Below are 16,803 nucleotides of genomic sequence, written 5' to 3' on the forward strand. Positions count from 1 at the left end.
CGGGCTAACTCCTATCCCGGACACGATGCAATATGCATGACATGCATGAAATGCAACTAAGATACAATCCTAACATACACAATGCTATGGAATGACATGCCTCGAAATGCGTGCACACGGGCACGCAAACCGAGGAAATGCATGAATGCGATCTAAGATACAACCTAGTATGCATTATGTTGTGAAAATGAGATGCCTCGAAATGCGTGCACACGGGCACGCAAACCGAGAAAATGATATATGCAATGCAAATGACATGGAAATATGATATGGGCTTACACTAACATGAGAGAGCCTCAGCCACACTCACATAAGAGGCCGATAGATGAAAATGAAGTGCCTCGAAATGCATGCACACGGGCACGCAAACTGAGGCAATAGCATACGCAATGCAAATGATATGAAATGCGATATGGAATGTAACATGGACTTATACTCACATGAGAGAGCCTCAGCCACACTCACATAAGAGGCCGATGGATGAAAATGAAGTGCCTCGAAATGCGTGCACACGGGCACGCAAACCGAGGCAATAGCATACGCAATGCAAATGATATGAAATGCGATATGGAATGTAACATGGACTTATACTCACATGAGAGAGCCTCAGCCACACTCACATAAGAGGCCGATGGATGAAAATGAAGTGCCTCGAAATGTGTGCACACGGGCACGCAAACCGAGGCAATAGCATACGCAATGCAAATGATATGAAATGCGATATGGAATGTAACATGGACTTATACTCACATGAGAGAGCCTCAGCCACACTCACATAAGAGGCCGATGGATGAAAATGAAGTGCCTCGAAATGCGTGCACACGAGCACGCAAACCGAGGCAATAGCATACGCAATGCAATATGGCTAAAATGATATGAAAACATGCTAATGGATTCTCAGCAATGAAAAGTGGGGGAAAACAGCCCCGAAATGAGGCGAAAACACACCCGATGCATGGAATCTCTCCCGAAATGCAAAGTTAGGCGCATAGAATGAACTACAGCTATACAAAGCATGCATAATTGGTATATGGAATGAAAAGACAGAAGCAAGGCAGCCTCAAAATAAGCATTTTTCCAGTAAAAATCATGGCCAAACAGCAAGCAAGGATAGGGCAACAATGGCATGCAAAAATGGCCCTAAACATGAGGTTATGAAGCAACTCACGGCTGCTAACTCCAAATGGGTTAGGACCCTTCAACAACATTGAAGAGGGGCCCAAAATATGATGTTTTCCAGAACTATAAAAACCCCAAAAACAAACACAGGTATGGCTGCACTCCTATGCAAGAAAAAGGGCCAAAAGGTGGCCAAAGAGGCAAGTGGTATATGCAAAGCCCAAACTGAAAAATTCCCTTCTACAACATTGAAGAGGGACAAAAAATAAGTATATTTAAAGAACTGTAAAAACTCCAGAACAGTATACAAACATGCTAGAAATGCAATGCAAAATAAGGCTCAAAAGAGGCTATAACATGAGGTATGCAAAATATTCCACAAACAGCCAAAGACCCTTAATGAAACATGAATAATGGGCCAAAATAAGACTATTTTCAGAACTGTAAAATGGCCAAAAACAAAAGCATGATAGGCTAACAAAACATGCAAGAATGGGGACCAAAAGAGAGATATAACATGAAGTGGCATATGGAGGTCCCAAACCATGAAAGGTCCTAAATGAAACATGAATAATGGACCAAAATGAGACTATTTTCAGTGATGTAAAATGGCCAAAAACCAAAGCACAATAGGCTGCCAAAGCATGCAAAAATGGGACCAAAAAGCGAGTATAAAGGCAAGTATAGCATGGAGGTCCCAAACAGTGTTGATCCCTTCTTAAATGTTGAAGAGGGGCTCAAAATAAGCCTATTTATAGTTTACATCATGCTCCAAAAAATATCACACACAAGCTAAAAAAATCATGCAAGAAAACGGTATTTAAGAACGGTATTGAAGCAAGTGCAATATGGGGGGCTCAAACAGGGTTGAGCCCTTAAGAAAAAGTGAAAATGAGCTCAAAAAAAGGCCACTTTCAGTTATGGCTGGAGCTCAAAGCAAAAAGCATATATGGTTAAGAAAAGTTACAAAAATAAGCCCAAAAAGGGTGAAATAGCAACTCACCCTTGTAGACCAATCTTTGGTTGCTTCTTGGACCGAGTTGCAGCACCTTTAGCCTTTGAGAAGCCCTCCTCGTTGCTGGAAATGGAGTGGTGGTGGTGGTGCTTGGTGGTGATGAAGGAATGAAGTATAGAACTTGGATGTTTTTGAGGAAAATGAGAGAGATAGAGGGAGGTTTGAATGTATATGCTTGAAGGCAATTTCTCTAACCCCTAATACAAGTGTTGGCCCTTGGTTATATGGACCAAAAAGAGGGGCAAAAGGTGGGGGAAAAAGGAGGCAAACTTTCCCCCACAAAATATCCCCCGGATATAGATATTTTCTGGGGGATAAAGCTATACAGCTGTAAAGTGAACAGTGTGAGGATCATGGCTGGCCAGGTATTTTTGTTGCAGGTGGCCGGCCGGCTAGGGGTCAAAAGGGTCAAGTTGGTTTAGTGGCCGGCCACCACATAATGGTGTCCTCCCATGTGCCCTCAACACAACCCTGTGGTTAAAAGTCCAAGAAAGTGGCTCGAGGGTGTTCAACATTGGCTCGGAAGGAGGGGTTCAAAAGGGTCAAGCAACATTAGTGGCCGACCACCAACTTTTAGGGTCCTCCCATGTGTGTACATCACAAGTATGTGGTTCAAAGTTCAAGAAAATGGCCCCAAGGTGTTCAACATTAGCCCGGAAGGAGGGGTTCAAAAGGGTCAAGCAACATTAGTGGCCGGCCACAAACTTTTAGGGTCCTCCCATGTGTGTACATCACAAGTATGTGGTTCAAAGTTCAAGAAAGTGGGCCCAAGGTGTTCAACATTAGCCCGGAAGTGTGAAAAATGGGCGTCGGAGGGCGTCAGAGGATATATAACTGGTTGCTGCAACAATTACTGGCCTCCCACCCTTCTACGGCCTTCCTAGTGATAAATAGAGGTACCTGCCAAAATGAACGAAAACCGTTGCAAAACGAATGTTCGGGGGCCAAAACGCGCAGTTCGGGGTCCCGAAAATGGGCTGTTAAGCATCGAAAGTGGCATTCGGCCACGAAGTGGGTTTCTCAGACCCCGGTGTCCCTCAAAAGGGAGAAAATAAGATGTATGCCAAAAATCAGAGCAAACGGAGATGGTTAAGCGATCTCGAACCGAGGCACACGGCCCATGGTCCCGAAAACCGGGAATCGAGTCCCGAAATGGGAAAAATGGCCTATAGCCACAAAATGTAGCCCACGGCCACTGAGAGATGGTCTACGGGACCTCTCCCTCCCCTCAGGAAAAGAAACAGAGAAAACCGAGTCTGGTTCGCAAACCGAGGCAAGGAACAGAAGAGGGTTCGGAAATCCGGAGGCAGGGCTCACGGCCGCGACTCTGAAACTTCTGAACGAGCACATTATGCAATATCACCAAGCGCTCAATTGGTGACGTCTGAGTCTTAAGGTCGGTCAAAAATGGGGTGTCTACAAAGTGCACTTGCTGAGGCATCTGTACCAAACAGATAGCACATAGTACATGCATTAGGACACGTAACACTTTTAGCCTGGTGGCCCTAGGTAGAATATTCTATGTGATTCTTAGGAACACATGTCCTCACTTTGTTTGTCCACTTGTTGTCCTGTTGGTGCCAAAAAAAAAAACCTATAAATAGGATCCATTTCCCAAGGTCCAAGAAGAGGAATTTTGGGAACTTGAAGAGATGTTTCCCATCTGTGCACTATCATTGAAACCCTTGGTGTCCATAGTAGTGATCACCCTCTACGCATTCGGGAGTTTTTCAAATCACTCACTGAAAGGGCTTACAGTTGGTACGTGAACTTGGCCCCCAACTCGATCAAGAGTTAGAAGGAGATAGTGAACAAGTTTCACACGAAGTTCTTCTAAGTCCAAGAAAAAGTTACAACCCTCACACTTGGTTGAGATGTCCAGAAGGAAGGCAAAGATATATTAGACTATGTCAAACGGCTCCAGGATAAAGCCATTGACTTCCACGAACCAGTGGATGATGCTCATTTAGTCAGCATATGTGTGGAGGGTGCCATACATGACTACAAACTTTTCTTGGTGAACCATAATCTACTCAACTTTTCAGCCTTGATTAAAGCGGCTAGAAATCTTAGTACCATGGGCCTCTTGCATAAATCTCGTGAAAGTCATCGCTACTCTCAAAGTAATAGAGTTGCTGTAGTAACCTCCCTAAGAGGGAGCCCCTCGCAAGGCGAGGCGTCATCTTCTCAGAAAAGGAAGAGTTATGAGGACAAAAATCCCTATCCTTGCAGTCTTGATAATATCAAAGCCTCGGTCAAAGAGTGGGTAGTCGATGGCGAACTTACCCTCTCACCAGTTGATGTTCCTCTAACCAAGGAGGACAAAGAGAGCCCAGACTATTGTATCTATCACAGAGCCACTAGACACCTTACTAGGGACTGTTGGACTTTGAAAAGTATCTTCAAGAAGAAAGTTGTTGCGAACGATTTGAAGTTCAAAGATGCGGGTAACCATGATGTAAGAAAGGACCCCTATCCTAACTACAAGGAGAAGGGAAAGAATGTGCACATGATTGGGTATCTTGGGCCTGCGAACGATCAAGTGCACATGGCATCCTACTATGATGAGTTAGAAGAAATTGCAGTGGGCCAACTTCCTGAAACAGTACCTGCGGAGGGAAAACTCACAAAGGATACCCATGCCTTGCAAAAGTCTGTTTCGTACCTTCTTTGACCAAGTGAGGATGAGCTAAGCCACCAGGTTGGAGCGATAAAGGCCCTCATCAACATCTCTAAAGTGTATCATGTCAAAGTTGATGAGGCTAAGGAGTATGTGCCTCTGCTTATCCAGGAAGACCATGGGTCCATTACTTTTTCAGAGACAGACAGAGCATATCCACTTTTCCATAACCACCCTCTCTTTGTCACGGCTTACATCAATGATGTGGAGTTCAAGCATGCTTTCCTTGATGGAAGGGCATCCATAAAACATCATGACTGCCGACACCTTTGTGAAGGCTGGTATTCCAGAGTTCAAGATGGTTTGCTAACCCATTACTGTGACAGGCTTTAATGGCGAGAAGAAAATTACTAAGGGCTATGTTGTAGTGGACTTAGTAGTTGGTGAGATCTGCTCCGCAACTATGTTCCATGTAACTGAGGCAAATACAAACTGTCACATCCCAAACTTGCCCCTAAAAGTTGAGCATGACCAATTCAGAAACGAACATAAAACTCGATATGTATATCATAGGGGGCCTGAACGGAAGCAATTAACAACATGAAATAACATCCATTGAGCGAACACCTATATGCCAGGATCGCAAATGTACCGTCGACCAGTTACAACATATGATAAATAGACACACAAAAACAGATATTCACATATACATGTACAAATATATATACAGATCCAGCCCCGCACGTGGGGGTGTAACAAAAATATTGGTAGGGAAAGTTATACATGCTTAATCATCTAGACAAAAGACTGGTGGCTAAGGGTTGTGAAAGAAACTCCACAGAACGTATAGACTTCACCAACTGCTTGGACACGGTGAAATTGTCAAAAGAAAGCAACCAAAGCTGAGCTAAGACCAACCTCCAGGTTGATTGCCTACAGAGACAGACATAACACAAAGTGAGCGAGGCTCAGTGAATAATAGTACTTAAATAATTCAATGATTAAACTTGAATCATAATGTACATAAGTACAGAGGTCATATAACTAAGCTTATTCTATAAACATTGTCAGAACGGCCTTGGGCCCAATCTTTATATCGAGCGGCTTCAAGCCCAGTACCATACAGAACGGCCTTAGGCCCAACAGATTTTATAGATCGGCCTCAGGCCCAACAGATTTTACAGATCGGCCTCAGGCCCAACAGATTGTACAGATCGGCCTCAGGCCCCAATATCAATAGAGCAGACTAATATCAGAGTTATACAGATGTACACAGTTTTCTCAATTGCTCATAGAAGTTATCATAGGTTAATTTGTGAATAACAGAACGTTAATAACAATTATTAACGATAAGTAAAACGTACTGCTATCGTACTATTACTCACAGTGGGCTTCCAAAACCGGTTGTGCGGTCTTCAAGTCTTGACCTACAAATACAAACATCACAGCGCAATTCCTCAATGTACATTTGAGTCACGCAATTGGTTTTTAACCTTATTCAATTATCCGCCATTCGATCATTCCATTATTTCTATTATTTTCTTATTTTATTTCATGCTCATGAGATGTATATAGAGACATAGGACATGTGAAAACCATGTAAATGAAGGTCCGAAAGTCAGAAAATGGAAAGAAACAAAAATCAGAAAATCTGTCCTGTTTGGCCCCACGTGCGGTGGCCTTGGTCACACGTGTGGTGCCCTGGCCGCTCGTGCGGTGGCCTTGGCCGCACGAGCGGTGGAACTGCAGAATGCATTTTGGCTGAAAACAAGGTTGGCCGCTCGTGCGGTGGCCCAAGCCGCTCGTGCGGTCTGGGTGAAAACCAGTCTGAAATTCTGCTTGAAAGGAAATCTCCTTTTTTGCAAAATCAACCTTAGATTCATGAAAATCAAGGCCCAAAACTTTAGAAAACAACTTAAAACAAACATCATATCTTCAAAACAAAACTTAATGTTTCATGTGAAGGATCTAAATCTTGAATTTAAGGGTGAAGTCAACATCAATACACATGATAACAAATTCATGGAGTTTTATCCTCCATCTTCAAAGTCATGCAAGAAGATAAGCTTATGAACATGGATTAGAGGATGTGAAGCCATGTATGTAAAATTATGAGTCATCTTCCTTCAATTCCATATGCTCAACCCAATTTCTTCCTGGTTTGAAATATGTTTGGTTCCAACCACATATGTATATATATATATATATATATAACCCTCTAAGTATATAGATAAACTCCCCATAACATGTAAAATCAAGAGGGGAAAGGTGAAATTTCCTATCACAGAGCTTGAAACCGACAACACAACTTCAAATACAATTAAGCAAAGAACACACACACACACTCTCTTGATCTTAATCACAACCCTAACTTCTATATTGTAGAGAATTTCTTACTCATTAGTCAAGAGAGGCTTAACAAAAGTAGATAATACATACCTTAAGCTTAAATTCCTACAAACCCTCTCAAATTTCCCAATCTTCTCCCTGTTGAACTTTCTTCTTCCTCTCTAGCTTTCTTCTTCTCTAGCTCTCTCTCTCTCAGGAGATATTTTTGGTGTGAAGGCTTCTAAGTCAATGTTCAAAGAGACACTTATGGATATATATATATATATATATAAAGGTTGAATAGAGACAAAATTCAATCAGTTTAATCATTCCAAATCAAATTTTTACAGAAAATCACGTTATGATCTAAAAATCATGCTGATCTCAATTATAAGGTCAATTTTAGATTATCAAGTCTCTAAGGCTTCCAATTTTTGATCCGAACATCACAATTGCAACAGATATTTTTCTTATGAGACAGATATGAATCTATAATCATAAGATTCACTCAATTTAACTTAATTTCACATGGAATTTCACAGCAAGTACATAAATGCACAGAGTAAGGATCTAAAAGCATACCAGAAAACATGTACGAGGGTCGGGTTATTACACAAACTATCATATGATACTTGGCAGAGCCTGGGTGTACCAATATGGGGCTATCCTATTAAGTTGTCACCAATGTGTGAAGGGAAAACTAGGAAAGAGAACAGTGACCATAAATACGTCTGAAAAGCCATTTAGAGTAGACGAGACACACTACTTTAGTGTAGTTTTCTTTACTGAGCTGTCAAATGATAAAGCCCAAGGACTGGCAGAGTTGCAGGAGTCAAGTTGCCAAGGTGGGAAGACATTCGAGAAGTGGAGGCATTTCCAGCAAGCAATGGGCACAAGAGGAGTAGCAAGTCCACAAGTCCCTTGCCGAAGATTGTTAAAGTGCGCAATGGTGGTAAGACAGTTAACTATTTATAACAGTCTTGGGGGCCAGACTTCATACTCTGGGAGGATGGCCCTGAGACGAATAAATGTAATGGCAATGAGTCTCGAGAAAGGTTAGGTGAGACGCTTGAAACAGCTCCATAGTGCATGCAAGATAGGCCTAAGCCGCAGTATGAGGCATTTGCTAAAATTTCATCCATTGAGAGTGAACAACTTATGGTTTGTGAACAAAAGAGTATCTTCTCTTCAAAGGTATAACTCTTTTCATCTTTTTTCCTTGTTTAAACTACTCTTTTCTTCCCCTTTTTACACTATTTTGGCTATTTTTCAAGTGCTAAAACTGTGATTAAAAAGCTACCAAAGGTAAAGGGGTTAACTACCCTTTCTTGAACCTTATCCCATGGCTTGAATGCTTGTTTTTACCCACTTGTTTCTCAACTTTTGGCTACTGATTTTCAGAGTTCTTAAAGGCTAAAATATGTGATTTTAATGTCCAAAAAGTGAAGGGCTTAGCCACCCTTCCTTAGGCTTGCTTACTAGCTTTTTTCTCTTCTTATTTTTCTTCTATTTTCTATCTTTTTAAATTAACTTTTCAGCACTGTTTAGTGAGTTTTGGGGCTGTTTTGATGTGTTTATTTAGTTTATGCTTTGAATACTATGCTTGTGTTGTTATAAGTCCTCATAGATTTGGGAGTTTAGGCCTTAGACACTAATCTATTTGAGTTGATATCTTTTCATTACTTATTTTCTATGTTAAGAGTCTCACTTTAATAATCACTTTTTCATAATCATCTCTACAACCTCCCTCTATTCTTTTTTTTTTCCTTTGATTAAGAGTTGTCTCAAACACTTGGTTGTTGTTCAAAGCATCAGAAAGAGACTTTCCATGCTTAATGGTGTAATCTTTTCAAAGGTTCATTACCAAGGCATTACATCTCTCTCATGTAGCACAACCTTTTGTTTGATAGTTTTCTTTATCACTTTGAACTTAGTGGACGTAGCTATCACTTTTGGACAAAAATAAATAAAGAATGGCAAGGTAATGTAAAAGAGGTTAAAATTGGACTAAAGAAGTAAAAAAGGGTAATAAAATTGAGTTGAGTTCAATCGGATGTTATATTGAACCCATTGAGTCTTGAATCATGACATACTCTCAGTGATGTTCAATGATTCAAGAAGCAATGTCAACCACTTCCCTTAAGGTAACTCTATGATAGGGGAGAGGTTTTGTTGTTTTGTTATTTTCGTTTATTGATCTTTCGTCCTATCGGTTCATAGATCATCATGCAATAAATTTGTGACAATTGATGGTTTGTGAATCGATTCTACTCCTCCCTTGATCAGTTTCATGATAAGGAAAGGCAGAGAGGACAAACATCATCAGGAAACACTCTGTTTTTGCTCTATTTCTTTTTTGTGGCAACAGGGCAGAACATCAAAACAATGGTCGGTCAGCCACCCATCTATCCGGCTGACCACTTTCCAAGGTCGGCCGGCCACCCTATTTTATGTAAGCAGTGTCTTTTTTATGGCAGAACAGAGCAGAAGTTGGGGCAAAAATAGAATAATTTTCTGCCTGCAAATAGAACAGCTTCTGGCAGCAAAACAAAGAGGTTTTCGGGCTTGCATTCTCATTCATGCATGTGTGTCCTTTCACTTCTCGTGGCTCGTTAAATTAATGATTTGATAGTAGGATGTTTAATTAACTATATTCGTTTGAATTTGTAATAACTAGTTAAGTTTAGTTATTATAATAGCTAGTTAAATTAGTTAATTTGGCATTGTAATAATTAGTTTAACATTCGGACATTTGGACCTTCCCGTGTGAGGGCAAACTTGTAATATTGTGTATGTCTTCCAAACCCCCATTCTTTCTCCCTTTTATTTACTTGCTTATGATGGTTGTATGTTGCATTCATGTTTTGGTTTCATATCATTACCATGTGTAAATATCCATTTTTGCATGTATCCGGTTCGATTCATCATTCTAACATTGTTGTCGTTTCTTACCTACTTAAATATGTGCACTATCGCATGCTTTGAGTTGAGCCATGTGCCATGTAAATAAATCGAACCTAGTAGTTGCATTTTGTATATGTTGCATTAGTCACTTACATATTAGAGCATGCATTTTTTTCTAACTAGTTTCTTCTATTTTGGCTTGCCTCGGTTGAGTACTACGTGAGCATTTTTGCTTTAGCATATTGCACGTATGTCCATTTTGCCATATCAAGCATATTTACCATGAAGCTAAGTGCTTGTTTGATATATCTCTTGAATGCCTGTGGATGAAGGCTAATTTTCTTAAATTAGGATGATTCGATTAATGTATGTATGAGCTCACTTTTTTAAGTGGCACATATTCAAACCACTTTTCAAACAAACATAAAATCAAAGCATTCCAAAGTGGAAAAAATAGTCTATATTTGTATGCCTCACATAGTAAAGTTAGCATAATTTTAGACACCCCATTTTTGACCGTCCTCAAGACTTGGACTTCATCGTTTGAACACTCGATGATCATCCATGTTCATGTTCGTTTTGAGTTCTCAGAGGTCTCGACTGCACGCTGTGCCTCAAGATCTCTCAACTTGTCTGTTTTGTGCTTGGTTGTGGACCAAGGACTTGTGTTTTTGCTTCTGAGAGAAGAGGGTGGCTTGTTGGCCATCCCCTCAACCCATCGGCCAAGGCGTGAAGCCATTGGCCTTGTTTTCTTGCCATCGGCCAAAAGTGTTGGCCGATCGGCACTTTTTTTGGTCGATCGGTACTTATGTTGGTCGATTGTCTATATTTTCTAGCCAAGTCCTGTTCATCTGTTTTATGCAGATATTTTATGCAAGCTGTCATAGCCGACATGCACAATTCACATCCTCCATACACGTGTATGGAGGGATTTGATTCAATTGCTTAGCTTGCTCAACAAGCTTAGGAATTGAACTTCTATAAAGAGGGAGCTCCTCCTCCCTTTCCAGAGGTTCAGAAAATTAGGGTTAAAGTGATAGATATAGTTTTGTATCTATCTTGCCTTGATTCTTCATTTTGTGCTTCAAAAGTGCCATTTTGTCTTACTATTGTACACAAACACACACTAGAACACCATCCTCTTGGAGCTGAGGTCCCTTGAGGTTGATTTTAGTGTTCTTGGGCTAGTTTTGATCAGAGAAAGTTGTTGGAGCTTTTGTTCTTGAAGGTGGTCGTCAAGGGTGAGTTCCTTGCTTTTAAACCCCCATTCTTGTTTTAGCTTTTAGACCTACTTGCTTATTGTTTTAAGCTTAACTCTTAACTGATAAAAGTTCTGTTTTTACATGCTTTAAATCTTTGGTTAAGGTCATGTTTTGGTTGGGGGTGATCTCCTTCCTCCAAGGCCTTGTTAGGCCTTGTTTTAGGCCATCCCTTTTGGCCCTTTTTTTAGGTTTTGCATGACCTTTCCACCACTGAAATCACCACTGAAATCCAGAGGATTTTCCGTGGTAGAAAGGTAGTTTTGGAGTCCTAAATAAGAGAGGGTCATCCCGTCTCCTTGTTGTTTTGTATGCTTGCAAAAGTGGCTTATATTGGTAGCATGTTGGCTTAGCTTGTTTTAGCTTCATTTCAGTATGTATTAGGCTTTGTTTTGCCATGATACAACACTGTTTTTGCTTGGTTTTTCCACTCCATGCATGCCTAATACACTTGTAGTGTAAATCACATAAACTAGTCTTATATGCTTCATGTTTGAGCATGTCTTTCTAGCTTACGTTGATTCCATTTTAGTGGGTTTTCGGTGTTGTTTTAGCATGCCATGACTCTGTTTTTGGTGGGTTTAGTTGGCTCTTACATGCTTCATGTACTTGTCTTGCAATCCTCTCATTTGCCTTAACACGCATCTTGCGTTTAGACTACCATTCTTGCATGTTTTGGCTCAACTCAAAGAAGCTTTTAGCCTTGTTTTACCATGCTTGAGCTCTATTTTGTATTGTTTTGATCATATATACCACGCTTTGTATAGCCATAAGGCATTCTAGCTTGTTAGCTTTGAGTGTCCAAGTCACTAGCATGCTTTATTTGGACTATTATCATGATTTGGCATCATTGGAAATGTTATTTCAGCCCATGTTTCATGCTCATATACTTGCACTTATCGCTCCTTTAATGCTTTAAAAAGTTGATGTCTTATGCCTCATGAATGGACCATTGTGTATGCCTCCATGATTAGGTCTTTGGGATGCCATCTAAGTGGGTTTTTGGGCTTATTTTGATATACCATAACTCTATTTTTCATTGGATAATTCATGCCATGTTTGGTTTTGATAGGTGTAGGGTAACACCCCTTTGTAGCCTTGCATGCCTCATGCCTTTTGGAGTTGTATTCTAGCTTGTGTTGGCAAGTTTCGAGCATGTTTTTGGTCTTGTCTTGACTTGCCTTGGGACTGTTTTGAGTGCCCTTGGCCCTTTGGGGCTTGCCTTGCATGGCCATGGTTTGAATCCCTTGGCCAGCCTTAAGCTTTGGGCTTTCTTGTATGCTTTGCTTGCTTTTTTTGGTTGGTTTGACACCTTTCCATGCATGATTTTTGAGCTTATAATGTTTGTCACATGTCCATATTTGTCCCCTTTTAAGTGCTCTTGAAAGTTGCCCTCCTATGCCTAGGTGTTGGACCATTTACATGTGCATGTTTGTTTTGCATTTTCATGCTTCCAATTCTTAACTTTGGCCACTGATTTTGGGCATGGCTGAGGTCTATCCATCTTTAGTTTAAGTCCATTTACCATGCTGTTCAAAGTCGCTACTTTACATCATACTTACATGCTTGTCGCATGCTTGTTATATTGCATGTTGTCACATGCTTGCTAATTGACATGTTGCATGCTCATCCATCTTGCCTTGCATGTTGTCGCATGCTTGTTACATATTTAGTACATTATATGTTGTTGCATATTAGTTCCATTGCATGTTGTTGCATGCTTAGGTTGCATTGCATTGTGTGTGCATTGCCTTGCCTCTTGATTACACATGATAGAGATTAAGGTCCCTTATGTGTTTTGTGCATTTCACGTGATATTGAATTGCACACTTGACTCTTTTGGCCATCATGCATTGAAATGCGCGATTGATGGTCTGAGGGTCGAGAACTACACTCCTTTGAGTCTCAAACATGATAAGGGGTGTAGCTGCAAACATTGTCTTGTAAATGCATTACCATGATCTGTTTGTCCTCTGCTACAGCAAAAGAGCATTTTCCAAGAAGGGATGGCCGATCGGCCATCTTCAGTGTCGGTCGGCTACAAGTGTTTGGCCGATGGCTTCATATTTGGTCGATGACCTGTTTATCTTAGCCGATGACGATGATTTTTGGCCGATGGCCTCCCACAGTGCCCATGGGGTGAATCAGAAGTGTGTTGGGAATTTTCACACTTTGCAGAGGTACAGAGCAGTGCAAACAGAGGCAACATGAGGCATGGCAATGGATTTCCGAGCGAAGCTGACCGAGCATGCATTTGTCCCTTTTCTCGAGGCCTCTTTACTGTTTTTCGTAGCTTAATTAATTTGTTAATTATTTAAGTGTTGTAATAATTAGTTGTAGCTAGTTATTCATTTGATTGTGTAATAATTAATTAGCTTCTTAGTTAGTTAATTAGATGGTTTGTATTATTCTTTCGGTCTCTCCCTCGAGAGAGCCAATTGGTGTAATAAGCGTGCGTGTGTGGGATGCATGTCTTCCAACCCCCATTTCTTTCTCCCTTTTACTTAACCGCTTACGATGGTTAGTTTTAGGGCATATTTTATTTAGCATACCTTATGCTCGCATGTTTGCATCCATCAATTTGTATTGCATGCACCAGGCTCGGCGCATCATACAAACTGTATTGTATTTCAATCCCTACTTGAATACATGTATCAAATTGTCGCGTCTCATATACCATCTTAGAATAACCGAGCCTATTCTAGTTGCATTTTGCCTTTGTTGCATTACCCATCTTGACATGAATTAGGATCATGCATTGATTACTAACTAGTTTTTTTTGTTTTGGCTCGGAGTACACTGTAAGTGTTTATGCTTTAGCATCTTGCATGTGTGTGAGTGTTAACATGACAGCATGCTTGCCATGAGGCTAATTGCTTATGTGATATAACTGCCTGAATGCCTGTAGGTGAAGGTTGGATTACTTGAATTGGAACGATTCATTGAAATCCGTGTTTTAGCCTACTTGATGATAAAGAGACTAAGGGGTTTGCGTGCTTCATGAACAACCCGGGCAGTTACATTATATCAGCAGGCCAGGCTAGGCCGAGAGTGGAATTGCCAGTGGGGGCAGAGATTTGTGTAGTACGGGAAGATGGACTTAATCAGGGGCTGGATGACCTGGCAGAACTAGTGGAGGACATTTGTAGACGTTCCCGAACGCCCCGGGAGGGTGAGTCCCCCGTTCTGTTCATATTGGGGTCACTACAGTTCAGACTCTCAAATTGTCACGGTTCTAAATCTGAACCAAAGAGTCCAAATCCGGCAAATCGTTTTGAGAAAACAGATTTTAAAAGAAGTGCCAAACATGGACTGCTTTGCCAGATACAGAGTCGCCACCTAAATGTTTTATTTTGGGAAATTTAGGAAACCCTGACTCATTGCCTAAGGCCACGTGTCCGTCATCACCAAAGTTGCCTCGGCTCGGGAACTTGGGTACGATTGGGGAAGGTCACTTCGAGAGCACCCCCGCTCGCCCGATCAAAGATCGGCCTCTACTAACCATGATATCTAGTTTTGAAAGCATTATGCGTTCTTATTCCGATTATTAACCTAGATTTACTATGTGATGCGCACATCATACAAGTATAGACTGGGTCGCCTGAATTGGAACAAAACATTTCATGTTTGTTTGTTTGAAAGATGGTTTGATGGTGCTACCCGCAAGTAGGCTAAGACGTGGATTTGCCACCCTCGGGTGGGCTTAGAAAAAATGATTTTGCCACTATCTAGTGGGCTTAAAACTCGCATTTAATGAATTGTTCCAATCCAAATAACCCAACCTTCACCCACAGGCACTCAGGCAGTTATATCACATAAGCAATTAGCCTCATGGTAAGCATGCTATCATGGCAGTCACTCACACACATGCAAGGATGCTAAAGCATAAAACTTACCGAGTACTCCAAGCCAAAACAGAAGCTAGGTTAGAAATCCATGCATGATCCTAACTATACAGAAATGCCTAATGCAACACATGCAAAAATGCAACTATAGCAGGCTCGGCTATTCTAAACATGGCATATGAAATGCTACAGCTAACATGTATTCAACTTGGAATTGAAAATACAATGCAGTTAGTATGATGCGCCGAGCCCAGTGCATGCAAAACAGATGAATGAATGCAAACATGCTATCATACTGTATGCTAATTGAAACATGCCCTAATCTAACCATCATAAGCGGGTAAATAAAAGGGAGAAAGACGTGGGGTTGGAAGACATACATCACACACACGCACACTTATTACAGTTGTGCCTTCGCTCGGAGGGTCCGAATAAATAATACAGTCCCAAATAAATAATTACAGTCCAAATAATTACAAAACCCTAATTAATTAACAAATTAATCTAGGAAAGCAGTAAATTGGCACGTAAATCCATGAACTGCTTCAGCTCTGTTCCGAATGATGGATGATACATGCTTGGGTCGCCTTGCGCGAAAATCCACTGCGATGCCCCGGTTTGCCTCTGTTTGCAATTGTTCTCGGGATGCGTGCTAAGCTCCGGAAGGCTGCTGATTTCTGATTTGCTGCAACAGAGAGCAACAAAGGGGCATGGCAAAGTATTTTCACATATGTATGCATGACTACTCTTTAGGGAGTGTGGTCCTCGATCCTCGTGCCACCAATCACGCATCTCGATGCATGATGGCCGAGGAGTCGATTTGCAAGACTTAATATGAAATGAATGCACATATAAACACAACAAGACCCAAACTCCATCATGGGTAATCCGGAGTGTCGGCAATCGGGAATTGAGACACGTTCCGTCACTCGGAGTACGAAACGTCCCTCATTTTTTGTGTTTGGGCTAGCTCTTATCCCAAGCACAATGCAATATGCATGACATGCATAAATGCAATCCTAACATGCAACCTAGCATACACAATGCTACGAAATGGCATACACAATGCACGATGTAACGAGGCATACACAATGCTCTAACATACAACCTAGCATACACAATGCTATGAAATAAAATGGCATACACAATGCACAATGGACTTACACCAACATGAGTGGACCTCAGCCACACTCACATCAGTAGCCATGAGATGAAAATGAGACACTCGAAATGCGTGCATACATGCACGCAAATCGATGACCAAGTCTAAGGCATCAAATGCCACTCTACCCAAAGCATGGCAAGGCATGGAACATGATATGCAAACATGCAAATTTCAGCACTGAAATGTGATGCAAAATGGTCCTGAAACATGGAAACATGGCACCCGATGCATGGAATGGTCCCGGAACACAAAACTAAGCACATGCATTGACCTATAGCTATACAAAACATGCATTATTTGATCATGAAGAATGAAGACAGAACCAAGGAAGTCTCAAAACATGAACATTTCTAGTTCAAATCATGGCCAAAAGGTGCTAGCAAGATGGACTAACATAGCATGCAAGTTCGACTAGCAAACATGGTTTACATGGCAAGTGTATGAAGCGAATGGAATCTCACCAAACCAGAAAAAATCAGTGAATAAATCATGTGAAAATAGGCCCAAATAACCACTGATATGCAACCATGGTATGCAAAAATAATGAG

Source organism: Camellia sinensis, chromosome 8 (genome assembly GCF_055761805.1).
Source record: "Camellia sinensis isolate YWXY chromosome 8, ASM5576180v1, whole genome shotgun sequence".
In the NCBI taxonomy this organism is placed as follows: Eukaryota; Viridiplantae; Streptophyta; class Magnoliopsida; order Ericales; family Theaceae; genus Camellia; species Camellia sinensis.